Consider the following 6000-nt stretch of genomic DNA (forward strand, 5'->3'; position numbering starts at 1 on the left):
CTCGCTGTTGCAATTTTTCAAACAGTTTGCCATGGTTGATGCGGTCAAATGCTTTGGAGGCATCCAAGAAGCACAGAAACACAGTGGAGTTCTGCCCTCTGTACTTCCTCACAGCCTCTTTCATGGCATAGATGCACATATCAGTCCCATGTTGACTTTTAAAACCAAACTGCTCATCAGTGGTGACAACATATTTCTGAAATCTATCCAGGAGCACAATTTCAAAAACCTTTGATATGACACAAGCCAATGCAATTGGCCTGTAATTGTCAATACAAGAGATCTTCCCTGTTTTATCCTTCATTACAGGTGCAAGTACAACAGATAGCATAGAGCTGGGCAATATACCATGCATTAACATTGCAGAAAAACATAAAGCAAGTAATACCACAACTCTATGACTGGCAAATTTTAAATGCTCCACAGAGATTTTATCCAAGCCACAAGATTTACCCGTTGATAGTTTCCTAATGGCTTTAGTTACCTCCTCAATAGTGACACTCACATTATCACATTTACTCACATTTACATTATTATATATTTATATATGTAAATGTGAGTCATATTACGCATATTACTAACATTTACATTATTATAATTTGCAAACGTATACATTAGCAGATCAACTTACAGTGTAAGGCTCATTGCTTGCCATTGTTAGTTGGCTCGTTCCTGTTGCGTGCCTTCAACCTGGCAACCCACGTGAGTTTCGAGTCTGGGGAGGAGGGGGTGGGTGAGACAACTTTCTCCAATATTTTTTAATTTGGACTGCAGTATCCATTTTAAACGCTTGATATCAATGTTTTTGCTCCTTTAAACATTTATTGTTCTGTTTGTTTTTCAGTGAGCTTACATTTGGCAATATGTGCCACAGAATTACTGAAACACAATATTACAAAATATTGAACATATTTACACATCTTACAATATGTATATGAAAAATAATTGTATCCTTAGCAGGTTTGACTAGGCTAAATTTAAGAATATTTATACATTTATTTGAAGCATCACATTAACAACAAAAATAAATGTACAGTAAATTGCTTGCATTGCATCACTTAACATACAAGGAGTATTAAGCACATATTGAGGGACATTGCATTTTTATGCACATGCCTTCTAATATTCAAATGGAATATGGCATTACCAGTGATTATTCATAATACCAATTGAATTCAGTAAATTCAGCTAAAACCAACTTTCCTAAAACATTTCTTTAACACATGATTGTTATTATAAAATAAACATGTTCATGAATTAGGTGAAGCCAGTCAAGATGTTGTCATATCTATAGTGCTTTTCACTGTTTCAAAGCAGTCAAGATAACAGTCACCCCCTGGGAACTCTATTTCACAGGTAGACTCATTTGATTATGTTTTCGAGTGAAAAAGCTTTTCGAACAAGAAAAATTGTATGGTGGGGATTTGAGTTTATTAATTGGTTGTTGATTGGATTGTGAAAATATGGGCGTTGCATAGTGGAATGGAGGCAGATTGGAATGAGAGTTTGCAGCGGACACACACCCCTACCACCATGCTGCTCGAGTCAGAGCCAGTTATCGGTGAAACTGAGTGTCGATTTTATGATCAAAATGACAACACAAACGCATGAGCACATCGCAGTCTTTTGTTACGAAGAGGTTGTAGCCGTTGGAAAATTTGTGATAAAAGATAACCATATTTTAACGTTTTGAATCACAATACACTAAATATAAAGGGGAAAAAATACTTACTCATGCTGTGCATTCCAAGATAACTGCATTCAAAAATATAAATAAACTCCAGAGCCATCTGAAGCATTGTATTCATTAGTGATCACCTCAGCAATTCAGGCGTGAAATGTCTTTAACATAACCATAAATTCAACATTATTCCTCTTCATTTGAAATGTAAATTCAAGCCAGTTGACCCATAACCAAGGAAGTTTGAGTTAAAGAACGGTAGTTTTGAAGGTCTTTTTAGTTTCGATTGTTTTCAACTATACACTAGGTTGTGTTATTTATTCACCTTATGCACCAGAGACACTAACGCACAGCCATCTTGAAAATGTTGTCTCGGAACTTCCGTTCTAGTGGTTCTATATATATATATCTATGGTGTTGATGTCAAAGTGTAAGTAGATAGCGGAGTGTATTTACCGGTTATAGAGTAGTCAAAAGCTATCATAAGTATTTTAAAGTGTTCAGGGTATGTCATAACAACTGGAAGCAGAGTGGGGACATTTTAAAACATGAATGCTTCATTTTTTTTTATTATTTAAGATCCTTAATGCTGTGGACATGCTGATATTCTGCAGTGCTCATGAAACTCCAAGAGACAACACAAAGTCATTTATTATATCTCTGTAAGACACCTCTGACCATCTTTTTGTTTCATTCACCCATCATGTTATTGTTAAGGTGAGCAGATTGTTTAGTGTTAAACTGGGATGGGGGAACCTTGCTACTATTTTTATACACACATACACATATGATAATGTATGTTTTATTTCAAATTCGTTTGTAACTTTTTGTAATCACATTTATGCCTCTAAAACAAATTAATTTTAAAAGTACAGTTGTACTTTTCTTTATGTTATGAGCTTGCATGTGAAATACTACGAGCTAACACTGTTGGAAATTTCATGTCATCCACACATTTTAACACAAATTATTAACCAGTTGAAACCTAAAAAAATAAGCAAAATTGAACGTATAACAATTAAACGGGTGTATCATGAAAAAGTGAACATTCAGAGTGACAGAAAAATCACTTGAATAGCATTTTCACGTAGAAAAGGGGTGGAGTATACTCACACCATCAACTGTTGGTGAAAAATATATTCTGTGCTCCCACACATAATCCAAATTTACAGACTCTCATCAGTACTCTTCAATACAAACAGGAAGTTAGATGACAAAATTCAAAAGAACGTGCATCGCAGAAAAGGGGTAGGGCTGAATAAGGTGATAAATGATTGGAGAAGTACCGCATACGTGACCAGAGAGAAGTCTGTTGTTTCACCGGAAGATCCGGTTATAACATTTTGATTAAAGTTTACGAGGTAATTTTTCTTAAAATAAAACATATGCATGGATGAATCATTCACAATAGGATCAGTAAAAGGCATTTAGAAAATAGATAGAGTGAATTTTCTTTTCATGCCGATTTAACGTTATTTGTGCAGAGGACGTTTTACGTAACACATGTTCATGTTTAAAGTAATGTACATCTGATAGTCCTATGAGGGATGAGGTTTAATTATCTAGATTATAACAGTTTACAAACTATCAATTTTACACATAATGTCTAGACTTGTCCTTGTCCCTATGACATATCTTTTAACTTAATTTTTAAAGATGGAAATCATATTAGTTACATTTTCTGTCATAATTACATAAAATGAGTGAATTGTAAATAATTTCATTATTTGAGTTTGAGTGGATGTTGCCATTTTGTTCTTGTCCCTTGGTGCATCCATCTGTTAAAATAAAAAAACTGGCAATTAAAGAAATAATCCAGGTGTTTTCCCCATTTTATTTTCTTTCTCTAATCAAAATGTTTCAAACAAAGCATGTTTAATTCGGAAAATATTTAATACCTAATAATTTTATAGATCATTTTATTTCACTTTGCATCCTGTTTGTCTTTTTTAATGTCCATTGAACTAGCCTAACAAAATTAATTAGCCTACTATTCACCCCTTTGCTCACATAGTAATTTTTTCTTCATATAAATATTTTACTATTAAAGAAATGAATTATAGTTGTGAAAAATGTGTATTCAGTCATGACCACTCACTTGAGATGCAGACCTCAGCGATATCAGAAACCGTATAAAGGCTATTTTATTCTATATAGAGAGAGTCCCCTAATGGGGCCTGCCATGTTAGAATCACATGACCAGCCGAAGATTACTTGCTTATTATCATTATCCACCATGTAATTGGACACTTTTACTCAGGGATCAAATGAATCCTGTCTGACTTTGAAAGGTGAATTTGATGCTGTCAGTCTGTGTTTTTGTGTGACAGGATCGTGACATCATTGTTCTATGTTTGTCTTGTGTTTGTTTGACCGTGCGTCTTCGGTTGTTGTTTCCCTGCAATGCGCTCTTCGGTTGGTCTCGTTTTTCATGTCCTGAGCATTGTGTCTGGATCCTGACTTCCCTCACGTCAATAGTCTGTGACTGTCTCTAGTGACCTCGGACGCACGTTGCGCTGACTGTGCTGTGCGCACCCGGGTCGCGATCTGTCTTCGTGTTGTGCTAAGTTCGGTCACTTTGGTGTGAGATGTCGGGTTTGTTTGTGGCCGAACTCGCGCACAGGTGTCCTGTCTCGTTTTTTCGCCTGTTGCGTGCATTGTGTGAGAATGCATGGCATTGCTTTGTTAACATTGCCATGCATTCTCTTGTCTTGTCTGTCAGTTGGCATGGGTGCATGATGTCTATTGTCTTGGCGATATGTGCTCATGCCATTCGGGTGTCTGTGTCTTGTGTGAGCATGTGGCTTTGTTTTGTCTCTGAATTTACAAATGTCTCTCAGTCTTGCATCATATTCTGCCTCCTTGTTTGCCTATTATCAGTTCATTTGTTTCACCTGTTAACCTGTTGATTTCCTTCCCTATTTTAGTCTCCTTGTGTGTGCTGTCCAGTGCCAGTTCGTCTTGTTTCGTGATCGTATCAGTCTGATTTTTCCCTGTTCCTGTTTGGTCCTGTCGGTTCCGGTTGGTCCTTTTTCCAGTTCTTTTGCCCCAGCACAGCTTCAGTGTGCTTCCAGTGATGGACTTTTTGGTTTTTTGGTTTATTCAATTCCCTATTGTTTTTATTCTGCATTTGGGTCCTACCTAATGATTCCTGATAGACAACTGAAAACAATTGCGTTTGAATGATGCTGCATCCACACCTCTAAGTGTCAGTGTAAGTCCAAGACAAACACTTACTGAGTCCACCTTTAATAGAGCTGTTCAGCTGTGACATCAATTGGTAGATAAACTGAGAAGACTAATTCGCCATGGCATTCTTCAGGAATTTCCTATGGGGTTTTATAATGGGGTTTTTACATTTATGAGTAAAATAAGGTCTGTGGTAAACATTACCTGGTGATACGTGGATGTTTTGTTATAACATAAATTACACCTCAAATGTGAATTTTGATGTAGCCATGATCTTTTTATAATTTTTTTTTATTATGCAATTCAATACAGCTACAAAATTCACATTTGAGGTATGAAAGTGTGTAATTCATGTTGTAGGACAAAACATCCACTTATCATCAATTAATGTTTACCACAGATATTATTTTACTCATAGGTTGAAAACGTCTAGGTTATGTAACCTCCGTTCCCCGATGGAGGGAGCGAGACATTGTGTCAGAGAAGCGACACTAGGGGTCTCTCTTGAGCGCCGATATATACCTCTGTCTTATGAAAAAAGGCCAATGAGAAGTTGGCAGACAGTATTTGCATATCCTCCCGGACATATAGGTATTTAAGCGGGGCGAATACGGGAGTTCATTCAAGATTTTTCTGAGGAGCCGGAAATGGTCCGGCCACAACAGTGGCTCGGCTCAGCGACGTGGCGGGGAAGACACAATGTCTCATTCCCTCCATCGGGGAATGGAGGTTACATACGTAACCTAGACGTTCCCCTTCTGTCGCTCTCTCCACGTTGTGTCAGAGAAGCGACACTAGGGGTCCACTTTTAAATGTGCCATGCGCTGAGCCGTGTGCGTGAACTGCTGATACAGGAGCGGGCAGGTATTTCTTACGTGCAAAGGCGACCAGCTGTATCAGGCTGCCCTTCCCCAATGCCCCATTAAAGCCATCAGAATCCTTCTGGTTACCCTGGAGGGGGGAACAAGGTGATGCTTGCCAACCTGGGAACGGGCCAAGCCTGGCTGGGCCTCTTTTCTCTCTATGTTTCTCACATAGAGCAACTACGGCCGGGGCCCCTACATGCATTAAGGGAAGGGGGTCTTACCCCATTTCCTATTCTTTCAGGGGGAGAAGACCCTGCGGAGACC

General features: G+C 38.0%; 1 pseudogene; it reads right to left on the minus strand.

Moving 5' to 3' along the window:
* LOC127649715 (translation initiation factor eIF-2B subunit gamma-like) overlaps positions 1–124 on the minus strand; it is a 73467-nt pseudogene extending 73343 nt beyond the window's left edge.
* Between the last annotated feature and the right edge of the window lie 5876 nt (positions 125–6000).

Source organism: Xyrauchen texanus, chromosome 9 (assembly GCF_025860055.1).
Source record: "Xyrauchen texanus isolate HMW12.3.18 chromosome 9, RBS_HiC_50CHRs, whole genome shotgun sequence".
Classification (NCBI taxonomy): domain Eukaryota; kingdom Metazoa; phylum Chordata; class Actinopteri; order Cypriniformes; family Catostomidae; genus Xyrauchen; species Xyrauchen texanus.